This window comes from Hoplias malabaricus, chromosome 3, assembly GCF_029633855.1.
Source record: "Hoplias malabaricus isolate fHopMal1 chromosome 3, fHopMal1.hap1, whole genome shotgun sequence".
In the NCBI taxonomy this organism is placed as follows: Eukaryota; Metazoa; Chordata; class Actinopteri; order Characiformes; family Erythrinidae; genus Hoplias; species Hoplias malabaricus.
Genome location: NC_089802.1, coordinates 31089656 through 31104810, shown reverse-complemented (window position 1 = coordinate 31104810; position 15155 = coordinate 31089656). Strand labels below are relative to the sequence as shown.

Sequence of the window (15155 nt, the reverse complement as noted above, 5' to 3'; positions counted from 1 at the left end):
TTCCTTCTCTCCGTTCCTCTCTTCCTCAATGTCTTTAATGCCTCTTGCTGTTTAGCATCACTTAAATTATAGATGCTGAAGCTGGATGAAGACTGCATAGAAGCTTGTCATCTCTCTCTCTCTCTGTCTCTCTCTCTCTCTCTCTCCTTCATCCCTCACTCCACCCGCGTGCCTCCTTCCCACCTGTTAATCTCACTCCGTCTGGTGAGGATTTTTTCTGTTTATGAGAACTTTAACGCTTGGACTATCACACAGGTAAGGACTGACCTTCTTCAGGTTTTCACACTTTTCTTGGTTTCACTTGTTTATATTCTAATATAAATATAAATATTATAATAGAACTGTCGTGATTAGCATAGCTACATTTAAAACATTACAGGCAATATCTGTCTGTTTATCTGCTTACTCTCGGGTCAGTGTGGATGAACTGAAAACACTGGTGGTGATCATTTGACTTCTGGGTGTGAGTGTTATCATACTAATAATCGTCATTACTGTATAACAGCAACATAACTTTGAGATTATCCTGGAAGGATTACAACATCAACAACAACAATAAAGAAATATATCAAATAATAAAAACAATAATTATAATAATGCAGTGTAATTATACGTTTATGTATTAAATATAAAAAACACTGCTAATCAGGGATACCATATTGTGTCAGTAGCGATAATATCATCATAATTTTTAAAATGATTTGAAAAAAAATCAATATCTTGATATACGTCAGATCATGATTCCGGCTTGTTTACGTAATGACATCATGCAGTTACCCATAACGGTATATGTTCTTTACATGAGTTATTTAGGCACATTAAGGTACAGTGGAATGTGGCTCTGAGGTCAAGAAATCTGCTCCAAAACGGGAGTGACTTCAGTCTTGTGGAGGAGGTTTGGTTACAAAATATCCAATGTACAATGTACAATATCACCATGGTGATATGTAAGAATATATTTTATTTAATAAAATGAATATTAATATAACATTTATTTTGTTGCAGTAGGGTGTTCCTGAAATTAATAAATGTTTAATTTAGTGTTGTGTTCATATCGCCAAGAATATCATTATCGCAAAAATACCCTGCAATATTGTGATATTATTTTAGGGCCACATTGCCCACCCCTACTGCTAATATAAAAACTAAATAACTAACAACTGTGCTGTACCAAGGGGGCACGGTGGTGCCACAGGTAGTGTTGCAGTCACACAGCTCCAGGGACCTGGAGGTTGTGAGTTCAAGTCCCGTTCTAGGTGACTGTCTGTAAGGAGTTTGGTGTGTTCTCCCTGTGTCCATGTGGGTTTCCTCCGGTTTCCTCCAACAGTTCAAAAACACACACTGGAAAAGTGTGTATAGGTGTGATGTGTGAGGACCAGCGCCCTCTCCAGGGTGTGTTCCCACCTTGTGCCCAGTGATTCCGAGTAGGCTCCGGACCCACCGCGACCCTGAACCAGATAAGCAGTTATAGTAATGAATTAATGAATGAATGTGCTATACCAGGTTAGATTTGTTAAAGTACTCAGTATTTGCTTTTTGGGGTCTGTTATTTGCATTATTCCGTTTGGTAGATGCCGGTATTCAGAGTGACTACTATCTGAAACATGTTACAGATGTAGACTACTGTAGCATTAGGCGTCTAGCCTAGGGACTCATTGTTACAGCATGGTCATCAAACATGTTGTTACACTAAAGGCTCATTTATATTTGTGCGGTACGGATACGCATGAAAACTTCTGTCTGTAAATTTCATTTCATCCATATTTGTGCACATTCTCGGAAAGCTTAAGGATACAGATGGAACTTAGCAATACCACGATAACCAATAAGCTCACAGCAGCCAATAGTTTAAGCAAAACATGACCACTGATAAAATAAGTGAAAAGAATTCTCCACATGGTGAAGTATTTAATGGTGTCACAGACTATGGCAGTTTTACACCGCTGCCTGTTTTGTCTATTTGTTTATTTGACTTTGTTTTGTCAGAAACTCTGAACTGCCCTCTAGTGGATGTATTGCTTAACATTCACTCCAAATAAAAATATGTGGGCAGTGAAGGCTAAAACATTTGAAATAGGCACATTGATTTTTGTACTTAAAGGGAGTATAAATGAGCCTTAACCTGGTTTAGGGCGGTAATTCATTATTTTCTGCTAATACCAGCCACAGCTTCTTTCCACAGCCCCCTAGTGGCCATCCTGCTGGTGAGCTGGAAATTGACTGGCACCATTTGCTAAAATAGGGGAGTCACTGTATGTGCACATTCATACTGCGCCTTATGGCATAAAGAGTGTGCTACCATGTCTCCTATCACTGTATAAACAATGCACAAGTGTAGTTTGAAGCAATAAGAGCTGAATGATATTGAGGCATGCCTTGCTACACTGTCATAAAGGAAGCATTTCTTCTTCCCTCGTCCGCTTGGAATGTCCAGTGTGGTCACTGTTGCTTCTCTGGACTCTGATGTTGAGGTTTATCTTTCTGTAGCAGCATCACTTCACCTCACCGTCAGGTTCTATATAGTTTTTCATGCTGTTGTAGGGTTGTGTGCTACCATGAGTTGTTTGGTCAGCAACAGGCCTATTTGGTCAGCTATGGTAGTGACATATACACACACACACTTTCTCTGTGCGCTCACCTGCGTCACTTTATTGTACCGTGATGACAGTGGCACCATTGTGACTATAAAGCTAAATCACATTAGCACATACTGTCACACTCACGTCCCGTCTAGTCCGTTTTCTCAGCACATGGCTTTGTTTTGTTTACTTTCATGCCCCGCCTTTGATCCGCCTCCTCATCGTTTCCCTTGTTATCCGTTTCAGGTGTTTCTTGTTTGTTGTGTTATTTAAGTCCCCTTCCCTCACTTCCTGTTGTCTTTCATTGTACCTTGTTACTTGTTCTGAGTTTCTTGTACCTTGCTCCTTGTTTCGCGTTCGTTGTTCTTTGGATTGTTCTTTGTATGTTCGCCTTGTTCTTAGTGTTCTTAGTGTCTCTTGCTCGTTTCTCTTGCTCGTTTCCCTTGCCCGTTTCATGCCCCGGTTGTGTTGTGTTTGTTTCGTTTAGTTTTGTTTATTCCCTGTAAATAATGTCTGTGTTCTTAGCGTTTGCGTCCGCACCCCTTACACATACATACATATACACTTGAGTCACATGTATAATTAGAAGCAGAGTGCATCACTATCAGGCTCTCTCCATTTTTTTTCTCTTGCCCTTTTTTAACTCTATTTTGCTCTCTCTCTCTCTCTCACTCTCTCTTTTTTACCTTGACTTTTTTCTCACTGTTTTTAAATCACTCCTCTCTCTCTGTCTCTTGCTTTCACTCTCTCGCTCTTCTCTGTCTCTCTGTCACATGCTTTCTAAATCATTCTCTTCATTTTTATTTTTCTCTCTGTCTGTCTGTCTTTCTTGCTCTTGTCTTCTAAAAATACCGGTGTATAATTGGCAGACACTGAAGTGCTGGTTGTAGAAGTGTGAGAATTTTGCTGTAATGAGAAGGAAATGTTGCAAATGACATCATATTAATAAAGAGTCTGAAAAAAAGCATTTATACTTTATGAATGGGCGATTTGATCAGAGATGATTATCAGTGCTCAGAGTGAATACAAGGCAGCACATACTTCCTGTCTACAGCTATGATGACAGTTTAGATGGATCACCCCTTATTATTCACCAAACCAAGGCGGAGGATTGGACACATTATATTGTCCAAGCGTTTATTATTTTAATCTCATTTTTACAGTACTGCACAAAAGCCAGAGATCACCTCTCACTTATTTAAACTGCATTTAAAAGCAATTACACCTGGATAAAATGAAAGGAAATGAGAGTAGAAGAGGAAAGTCAAGGAAATATAAGCGAAAGCTGAAAAATAATCTATAAAAACTAATGAGAAGTTGGGATTATTAACAATCATGCAACAGCACTTTCTATGTTTGACAGAAAGTCCACAAATCCACAGCTGTGTGTCTATCCATCCACTATGAGAAGTCAGCTCAACACAATGTAAAGCTGTAGGTGGCAGCACCACTATGGACTCCTTTATGGAGTTTGTATGGAATTTTGTTGTAGAAAATGCAACCAACTTCTAGTACTGAACTTTATACGTGTGTAAATATAGACCATATGATTTTCATTCATTCATTATTGGTAACCTTGTATCTAGTTCAGGTTCACGGTGAGTCTGGAGCCTACCTGGAATCACTGGGCGCAAGGCGGGAACACAACCTGGAGGGGGGCGCCAGTCCTTCACAGGGCGACACACACTCTCTCTCTCACACACACCTATGGACACTTTTGAGTCACCAATGCACCTACAGTGTGTGTTTTTGAACCATGGGAGGAAACCCACGCGGACACAGGGAGTCAACAATTGTACACAATTGTTTAGTGTCACAATTGTTGAGTGTCTGTTTGGTCCTACACTTCCGTGTGGTACTATATAATGAAACAGTAATAAATTGGTACAATAACAAATAATGTTCTGAAACTTATTCAGTATTATATTACTGTTACTATTATAGTACTATTACAAAACATAATATGTAATGTAATGTGTATTTGTGACTATGTATATGAACAAAGAGCTTTTCATTGAGCCTCAGCTCTTGAATCTTATGCTCTGAGTCAATTGTCCACCTTGGTTCCACCACTTTCTCCAAGGTCGGCTGACTTGTGAGGAATCACATATTAAATTATTCATTTTCTCAGAAAAGTGCTCTGTAATATTTAAGTATTTTTGCTCTACGTTTCTAATATTGTTAGACATTTACACTGACCCAAGCACAGGACACCATGGAGTACACTTCACCAATTCTAGTATAAAATTTCTAAACAGCAGAGCAGCGGACTCTTAGTCTGTCAGTCTACTTCAGAATGTCTTCTATGTATAGGGATGGACTGTGTAGAACAAGACCAAAAATACTTGCGTGCATTGGTCTGTGGAGCAGTAGGACTGTTTTCTGCTGCGATGAAGCAGTTACTAATGCAAAGTTGTGAATTGTTTTATTATTTTCTTTGTGAAAATACATAATTAATATAAAATCCAATTATATTCCAGAATAAAAGATATACTAATGAATGTCCCACCACAGAGACAGAGAAAGGTACCACCATGTTGAGTTTTTCTGAGCGTGTAGCATATTTCACCAAAATCGCCAGCTGACTAGAGATCGTAACGTGAGTGCCTGAATGTCTGGGTCAATAAATTGAGAGCACTATTAAGGCTTTTAAGCTTTTCAGCAAGTAGCTCCACTGACTCTGTCCCTTTTTTCGTCTTTTTGCTGTTTCACTGACTATTGCCTTAAAAGAGATATATTATGCCTCTTTTCCAGATAAAATCATATTTATTTATAACTGGTGTTCTCGCAAAGCAGCTTTACAGAATTAATAATCAGAACAAGAGATCAACAGTACGAATTGGAAAGCCCCAGATGAGCAAGAAAAAGGTGGCTGATTCCTTTAAATAAGAATGAGCCACACAGAGCTCAAACACAGTGCAGAGTGTCCAGCATGGCACCCACAAGCTGCGTTTTTAATTTTGATGTCTTCTTTCTCCACTTGTTTTCATCTGTGTTACATATGTCTCATTCTTCTCCATTCATTTTTACCATTTTTCTGCACTCTTTTGGCTTTGTTTTCTAATATTTCCTCCCTGGTCATTTGACCCCAACTTTGCTCTTGGGGAGAGGTATAATTATAGTGTGCCTGTAAGGAGCATGGGCGGCACGGTGGCGCAGCAGGTAGTGTTGCAGTCACACAGCTCCAGGGGCCTGGAGGTTGAGGGTTTGATTCCCGCTCCGGGTGACTGTCTGTGAGGAGTTGGTGTGTTCTCCCTGTGTCCGCGTGGGTTTCCTCCGGGTGCTCCGGTTTCCTCCCACGGTCCAAAAACACACGTTGGTAGGTGGATCGACTCAAAAGTGTCCGTAGGTGTGAGTGTGTGAGTGAATGTGTGTGTGTGTCTGTGTTGCCCTGTGAAGCACTGTTTCTCAGTGTATGGGTGAGTGGAGGTCCTCCAGATCCTCAAATTAATGTGCACACCCACTTAAATAAAGAGAGTTTCTCATGTTTAGGTCTACTTTAATCTCTGACCATCTCTAATGCATCGCTGACTGTCTTGAACTACAACACTGACTTTCTCACACTACACTCTCAGAAAGAAAGGTAGAGTAGAGGTATGTTATTGAGCATTAAAGGTTGTAAAGTCCAGCTGTGTTCCCCAAAAGGTACATTACATTCTCTTCTCCAGAAAGAGAGGTGAAGATTTGTAATGTTTCATGACAGATCTGTGTAAAATAATACAAAAAAATATAAGTCCTGGAGATGAAATGGAGCATATGAAATCAATCAAAACAATTTAAAATTGTGCAATTATAATAGAACACGGTACAATTATTTCACTAACTAAAGGTACAGAATATGTACCTTCGAGGCTAGCACCACAGAGACAGCAAAAGGTACCACCACAGTGATTTGCTGGAGTGGAAAAAAATGAAAAAAGCATAAAAGAAATAATAGTAAAATGGGAGAATGTATGAGTATGAGGAAGGGAGGACAGGAAGCCAAATAGCAGGGAAGATGATTGTAATTAGGAATGGGGCCTGAGAGAATGAAACAGTGAGAAAGAGAGTGGTGGTGGTATAAACAGGATTCCAAAAAAAGTTGGGACACTAAACAAATCATCTATGTTCTATTACGAATAAAATATTGACATTTGCCATCTCCACATCATTGCATTCAGTTTTCATTCACAATTTGTTTAGTGTCCCAACTTTTTTGGAATCCGGTTTGTAGTTGGTTAGTTTGCATTACTTTCTTTTTTCTTGAGATGCAGTCTGTCAGAATGTTTGTCACGAGACAACTGTAGCTTTACAAATATATAACAACATATACACAAGTGCATCAGTTTGTTCATGATCAAATCTGCTTGTTTTAGCCCTTTTTAAATTTCCTTTTAGTTCTCGATATTAAGCAGTTAAGAACCATCCAAGTGTTAGTAACTCTAGTGCTAGTAAAGTCGTAGTCGTAGTAGAGTTGTAGTCATTGTATTCATAATGACATCCTCTAAAGCCTACGGTATTTAGTGTTGTCCCTCGACTGAACTCACCAAGAGGCAGCTCTACTATAAGAAATAATTAAGGCCATTTGGTTGATACATTAAGTTACATCCTTTTTAACACAATGCTATAAATATAGTGACCATATTTTGTTTTATAAAAAGAGGACACCAGGGACACACAGGCGTCCGTTGTGGCTAAGATGTTGTGGCTAGGGGGCTTCAAGTAAGCTTAAGTTGTAGGACTATGTCAGGGTGTGTGTGTGTAAGAGAAAGGGGGTAAGGAGAATTTTTTTTTGCTAAAATCACGCAACTATATTAATGGACCAAATACGTAAACATGTACTCATTTACCAGGATTAATAAATAGTCTTAATAAACAAGTAAAAAGCAAAAATGAAAATATAAATATATAAATAAATAAAATAAATAAATAAATACATTTAAAAAAAATAGTAAAGTCAAACTGATTTGGGTTTATTTAAATTTTCATTTAGGCATTTTTTAGATTATGGTTTGCCTGGACCCATAGTCGTGGTGAGAAAGCAGGACTTAAACAGATAATGCGCATAAATCTCCGATCACAGAAAGTACATCAACTGTCGAAGCAAACACTGACGTGAAATCAATGTGAAATCTTGCATTTTACACTGCTCTGAAATCCCAGCCAGACATATTTTTTACAGCCCGGAAATAGGACTGGGACAAGAGGATGTTTTTTCACCCTAGCTATTAATCTTTAGCCATTGTTATCCTCCTCATTGGGCACAATGCAGTGGAACCAATAAACATTTCACTCTTGATGGCTGAGATGCCGTTTGCCTCTTGCATTTGTTATTAAGTGGAGCCTTTACACCAAGGCAGGGTTTATTGACCATAAAAACAAAAGGTTCTCATTCTTTACCTCAGCCTTGGCTGTGCTAATTGGGGGCAAATGACCCTGGACATCCAACCAAACTAAGGATTTACATGCTCTGTACATTATACCATCCTTCCAAGGTTCTCTCAAGGTGAGAAAGGATCTTGAAAGACATTATCTCTAATGGGGCTTTAATTGTCATTGTCAGTCACTTTTCCCTTTGCGAAGCCCGGAAAAGCATTATCTTCATTTCCACGCCAGGCTTCTCTCACTTTCTCACAACTCCTGCTTAAGGGATAGTACCTGCTCTGAGTAATTTGCTGAAAGTCTTTTCATTCAAGCTTTTCGTCACCATCTGTTCTTCAGTCCCTTCCCCAGAAGTACAGCCGGCTCAATGTGACTGCTAATGACTCATAAATATTGCTGTTAGAATTAGCTAGTCTCTGGAAGAACAATAAAGTAAAAATATTTTTTTCTTTCCCTGTCAAACAAACTGTCGGACAACCTCAATACTTCATTCACGGATGGCATTACTTTCCCCATGAAGGTTTTTTATTTATTTATTTATTTATTTATTTTTATCTCAGCTCAGAAATGTCTTTAATTCTCTTGGCATGCTAGCATGTGGCTAGCCTGGTGTGCTATATTAGCAAGCCACAGAGTTGGTCCAAATGGTGAATATTTTGACTTTCTCATATTTTAAACTGGCATTCTGCTTCAAACCTTTATTGTGAGTTTAATAAATGAGTTGAGATATTTGTCATGTTTTTCAGTCACATCCCTCAGCCTCATGTGTGTGATAGGATTTGATATTGTTAACATGTTTTCATTCATCACACTCATAAAGCCATTCCTAGTGTGTTAAACAGTAAAAGCCTAGCCACTGATTTCTGAGCCACTTCCTCTCCCCCTCTGTAGTTTGAGTAATCTATCCTCTCTATCGTATACTGATGATTTGAAAATTACATTTACTACACTTTATTTTGCTTCTTCTCCACACATGATTTTTATGCTAAACCAATTATAATCAGATGAATGTATGGCTCTAATTATGCTAAATGAATTGTCAAAAACCACTATTTTTAAGGAACTAAACCAGTATATTACAATACAACAGTACAATACAAATACGTTGTTTTCATTCTGATGGTCTATGTATCCCTGCAATGATGCTCCTTTTTAGGTTTGGAGTACTGGAGGTGGGACAAACCTGTCCAGGTTTTGATTCATTTTAAAGTAGGAAAATGCATCACGTGATAAAAAAAAATTAACTCTGACTCTGACTAAGCGCATACCAAAACAAGGAGGAACACACTCCAGGATATATCCACAAACTCGTCTAATGAAAATATGTATCAAAGGCAGCTAAAACACCTAGAAACTTACAGCTGCAGACTGCATTTTTATAAACGACACATCTAATAAAATCATTACAAGAAACATCTGCTTTTAAATTTGGCACTAATTCCTCTCCATATGTGTCTGCATCAGCCAAGCAGTGTGTGTACAATGTTTGTGTGATATGGATTTTGAGGTGGAAAAGAGTCTAATAGGAGTGGAGGTGACGTTTTAAATGATTTTTTAATAAACTATTATTCAGACTTTTTGTTTAGAAACTATCCAAGATATCCATAAATCAACATATATGTGTTTAGAAAGGCTCGGCTGTGAAAAAACCCAACTTTCTCTTTAAGATATTCACCAAGCTACTAGTTATTTTAGCTATCTGGCCTCTTTCTGTATTCACCAGTGAGTGGAAAGGTGGGAGATTTTAAATATCCTACCCTCAAAAATCCACTCCGGTGCAGCTGTAGTTCCTCCGAATAGTTTCAAGTTTCTCCTGCCTTCAGCTTGCTTTATCAGAAGAGGGATTTTCACAGCCTTCAGATGGTAAAGTTTTACTGTGCATCATTTTTACAGGATGCAAGTAGACAGATGTCCAACAGATGCAGCAATGGTTAAAAATGTCACTTTGGTTGGAGTGTTCATAAAACAAGTGTATCCTTCCTGTGACTTCTTTATGCTAGCATGTGCTTGGTGGACTTGCTACTAAAGAGCACATATCTGTGGCTCTTCCTGCCCTTTTGACTTTACGGCTTTGCGAGATTCATCAACTAAGACTGACCCACAACTGCCACACACAGTTGGGCAGTGTCAAGCTTTCCCACTGACTAAGATTCACTCTGACAAGCTGCTAACAGAGCCTCCTCTCACTATTGATGAGCAGACTGCCTCTGGAAGGCTAACACTCTTATCAGTTGAAGGTGCTGGAGGTTGTAGATCCCACTGTACTCTGCAGGAGGCCACAGAATAAAAATGGAAATGACGTTCCCCTTCTTCAAGATGTCTGTATAATTAAACGGTTGAGAAATCTGTGATAAGTTATTGAGCGCACTTGCATAAAGCCCTGCTCACACTGCGTTTTTGCATTTCACATCCTAGCGAAGTAGGCCTGTCTGCTGGAAATCAGACCTCCATTTTGGTTCAGTAGTTTCACATCTGAAGAGTGTTAGTATTGTAGCAACAGTGTAGAAAATTAGGAGTTCTCAGAGAAAAGTTTTGTTAGCACTACTTTTACTTCGAAGAGGAAGAGGGCTATGAAAAGGGTTGTATAATATCTCCTGTTCTGAACCTGCAACAATCAGAGATTCATCCATGTTGGATCAGACAGCAGAGACAGTACAGCCTGCATTGTATGTCACACAGCCAGAGCAGCGCTATTGGTTGGAGACACAAATCTGCATGTCAGATTTCACCAAACTAAACTTGATGCAAAAGTCTGCAGGCAAAATATATTTGCCCAGAATTCATGTATGCGAAATTTGCCGGCTGCAGCGAATCTACTTCTTTGTCAAAAAACAGATGTCCAAGATTTTATTGCCTCTAAAAGCAGAACGTCATTAGAAAGTAAATCTCCTACCAAGCCACAGCCAGCAATCACAGTTATACTCTCTATATTTGCTTATTTCAGATGGCTAGGGCATCAATTAAGAACAAATGATTCTGATGATATATATTATCAACCTTTAAAGAGTTACAGTCATAGCAGGAATCTATTGTGTATGTGACCAAAGTGCCATATAAAACAAAAACTGAATTGAACAAATTGAAGCAATTGTCAAAATGCTTCTATGCAGATACCCCTTAACCCCTGTTACCTGTTCACGGCAGTGAGCAACGAGATCCTCCATTTCAGAGCAGACGCTTCTGTCTGGCACACATTACAAGACCAGATGAGCTGTTCCCTGCAGTGCCTGCCACTCTACAGGGTGCCAATGGCCTCTCGACAACAGATCTGTGTCAGCCGAAAGGCCTCATTTATTACAAAGTCCATTCACAGTGAGTGGATGCCGCTATTCAGGCACATCTGTTTTTGTGCTTGTTAAATAGTTGTGCTTGTAATATTTATACACAATGTCCTGTAAATTGTATTTATATACCACATTAACAACAAAAGTGCTTTACAATAACAGAAAATGAACAGCTTCAAAATCATTGGGATGCTTCAATGGCCTGTAATAGTGAGAATACTTTGTCTTTGTCTTTGTCTTTACTATGCTGGGCTCAGTAGTGCATTGTGGGTCAATTCTGGCTCATCCCCAAAGATCTAAAAGTCCCTTTGAGGGAGTCCTTAATAAATTTCAATGAGATTCCAGTGAGGAGATTTGCTAGGCCATGCAAGCACGTTCCCTCTTATTTGAAGGAAACAGTCTGGAGTTGTTCTGGCTGTATATTTGGGGTCGTCCTTCTTCTACCCAGATCTAGTTTCTGGGCTGATGAAATTAAATTCTTCACTAATAAGTCATTCCATTTATCAAAGTCAAATTTTGGTGGGAACAATGTTTGTCCTGTCTGTGTAGCTGTCTGTTGTCAGTTCAGGCAAGAGTATGCTGGCGTGCCTCTGTTATATTGCCAGTCCGCCCTGTGTCTTACTTGTGTTGTTTTTACTTTGTTCTGTCATTTTTGTTTGATTTATAACTATTTATGAAAATATAAATATAACCTGGGGAAGCCTGGTTTCTTTGTCTCTGCTTACTGATTGGCTGCCTGCTATCATCAATGATAAAAAATGGGCTTCCTTACCAGGGGAGCCTGTGTTTGGTGTTGGTTTTTGGCAGCATCCTGCCTGCTTTTGCCTCAGTCAGCTGGGACAGTTGACCAAGGGGTCCTGTTATCATCACTGGTGGCTAGCTGCATGCTATCAGTATTGCTGATGTCGACTGAAGGACCATAACTTTGTTGTTGCTGCTCGGTGGCTAGCAGTCTGCAGTCCTTATTGCCGCTAGCTAGTGGCCTGTTAATTCTGTTGCTAGCTGCTGCTAATGTCAACCAAGAGAGCCTGTCTACAGTTAGTGGCCTGCTACCACTGCTAGTATTTAGAGTGACTTTCAGTTTAGTGAGCCTGTTTTAATTCGGTAGTTAGACACTCTTCACTGATTGTCTGCGTACATTTACCACTGCAGTTTGTAGTTTTTTATTGCTGTCCTCTTTGTTAGTACTTGAAAATCCCTATGTAAATACAATTGTTATTATTGTTATTATTTTTAATAACCTTATTATAATTAGTGCATTGTAAAACACGTGTGTCCTTTTGAAATTGTTATACACCTTAACATTATTTAGAGTGTTTGATGATTTAATCATGCAGTTTTCCCAATGCTAAAAATTAAGAAGCGCAAAATTATAAAGCAGACTTCCCACATCAAACAGGTTATAAATGATTAACTCCATACAGGGTAAGAGGCTTTTTTCATGAACTATTCCTTTAAAGGTAAACGTCAGACCCTGTGCCCTGGCATTTCTCGATGGTAACTTTTTTCTTGTGCATAGCACACGAGGGGTCTCAGTTTAAATATCAGTGAAACCCACTGTGGGTCATCATCAGGTCATCTATGAGCATCGATGGCTGACAGTTGCAATATATTTGTGCAGTGTGTCCCACATTGTTGGCTCACACAAGCTTCCATCAGAGACATTTTGGCCAATTCTCAGAATTTGAACACATGATGACACAAACCCGAATGTCCAGATTCTGGGAAAATCTTTGTGGCGGGTTTGAGTTTAAATTTTTACAGCTGGAGATTGTGATGGTAATAGAAGGCAATATCCAGCTGGCTTCATTTGGTGCCAGTTATTCTTTGTCAAATTGGTGTGGTGCCTTTACAGATGCTTGCGCTGGCTTGCACTGTACTGAGTATGGGAGAGAATGGGCATTCCAGTCCACCCAAAATAAGGATTCCTGTCCATGGATGGCTGTGGGAATGGTGGTAAACAAACTCAAGATCTGCTGAGAGTTCCAACATTTGCATTCTCAGAGATACGTGGTAAAAATATAGATCTAAGGCATAGACAAATAAGAAGCATGGATCAAATACTCAACATATCAAGGTTGCAGTAAGTCATGTTTTCAGGCCTTTTAAGCAGGATTAGCAAATAAATGTGGATTAGATAATGAACTAGTCATCCATGTATCTTCAAAAAAGTATGTCTACAAGTGAATGCAAAAAAGTTCTTAAATGTTAATGCAATTAACATAACGAGATTTTGGGCCATTTCTACTGGTTAGCGTGTAGTGTAACAGCAGATGATTAAATGATACATAAAAATTATTTATTCATTCATATTTTTTAAATCACTTAATCATGATAGGATTAAAAGGGTCAGGAGTGGACTGTGTGGACTGTGTGAAGAAACCTGTAAAGGCTCTGGAAACCCACACAGACACAGGGATAACCACCTAACCTCCCCACAAATAGTGACCCGAGGTATAGATTGAACCCAAGACCCCAAGAACCCAGAACTGTGTGTAGTAACACTACAATGCTGCCTTGTATAGAACTGAAGCCACATAGTTTACAAGGCTTTCATGACAGAAGATGGAGATACATGGTTTTCCATTGACAGAGACGGTGTACTGTGTTTGGTTGAACCTCATAAACTTACTTCTGAGGCTTATTTGACCATTATGTTTAAAATCAATAAAAGCATTTTCCTGCTTGCTTCAGCTTGGTCCACCAGTGTAATTCTGGGCACGGTTTATTGAGGACGCTGTGTCTTTCAGACGATTTGGCGAGACTTTATGGTCCAGTCTGCCAAAGCCTGTGTAGTGACACCCACAGTAACTCAAGCACTGAGGGAGAGGGCGTGTAAAGAGCTTTTGAAGGAGATCATATGAAGATATTTATCAGCGCACCCACCCACCCACTTTTCTGGTAGAATCCCTATAGCCTGAAATGATGCATTATGCATACCGCTGCAGAAAATATCTGTAAAATGTAAATGTGCGTAGAGAACGCAGCACGCTTTCTGCAGCTGTAAGCATGATGAAGGTGTGGAAATGGAGTATATCTGGATACAAAGCAAATGAGATGAATACAGTTTTGCATCGTTTTTTAAGAAAAACATCATCCATACTCACCGCATTATAAGCATGAGCAGGCATATCAATAGACTCAGGTTCATATTTTTCAGAGTGAAAACTTCTTTATTTTTTGGTTTTGTTTTGTGTTTACCTCCATTACCAAACCTAAAGTTGCTTTAGGGACCAGTGATGTATCACCAGAGATTTGTAAACACCCACACATCCAGTGTTTCTTACAAAATAAAGGATATCCACACTGAGTTTCTTAAAGGCGATATGCACAATTTTAAGTACAAACATGTTTTTATAAAATTCTGAGGATGTTTCCTCACCATTTGCTGCCCTCCAGTCTGCTTACATGCGATTCTAATGTGTTTATGAAGTCCTAGTGTCTGTAAATAGCTAATAAAGCCAAAAGTGTCTCGTTCCAATAGGCTAGGCATTCTTTCTCTCTCTCTGCTCACAGCAGAGAAAAGGCACCTGAGATTTTTTAGACAAAGGAGAGAACTCGAAACATTGAAAATCATGAAAAGAGATGAGGATATTGCTCTATTCCTGCTCCGTAGGTGTGTAATATTTACTTAATTTAGCTGTTTCAGATTACTTACAGTGGAGCTTATCCTAAATTTAGGAGACCACTAACTGCATGAAAGTAAACACAGACTGATATTCTACAAAACTAAACAACTCAAGTTACAAATGAGTTTTTGTGGTAGTTCAACCAGCAAATAACAAGTTAAACCCCAGTCACACATACAAATAACAGTCAGTTGTTTAAAAGAGTTTTATGGCCCCAATGTTCCTAAAAGAGCACAACTGGCTTCGCTCTCTGGGATGGCCCCCTGCCTCCCCTCATCTCACAGCATGTTGCCAAAACTGGC

The 15155-nt window shown here is 39.1% G+C and overlaps 1 protein-coding gene across 3 annotated transcripts in view; it reads left to right on the top strand.

Moving 5' to 3' along the window:
- Positions 1-15155, top strand: part of LOC136691598 (double C2-like domain-containing protein alpha) — a 68670-nt gene that overhangs the window by 17916 nt on the left and 35599 nt on the right. Inside the window, exon 1 of one of the 3 annotated variants that reach the window (XM_066664199.1) lies at positions 127-255. The exons of the other annotated variants lie outside the window; for them this stretch is intronic. The gene's annotated coding sequence lies outside the window, so the exon portion shown is untranslated. Of the gene's footprint in view, positions 1-126; positions 256-15155 lie in introns of those variants that run through there. 3 annotated transcript variants of the gene reach the window in all.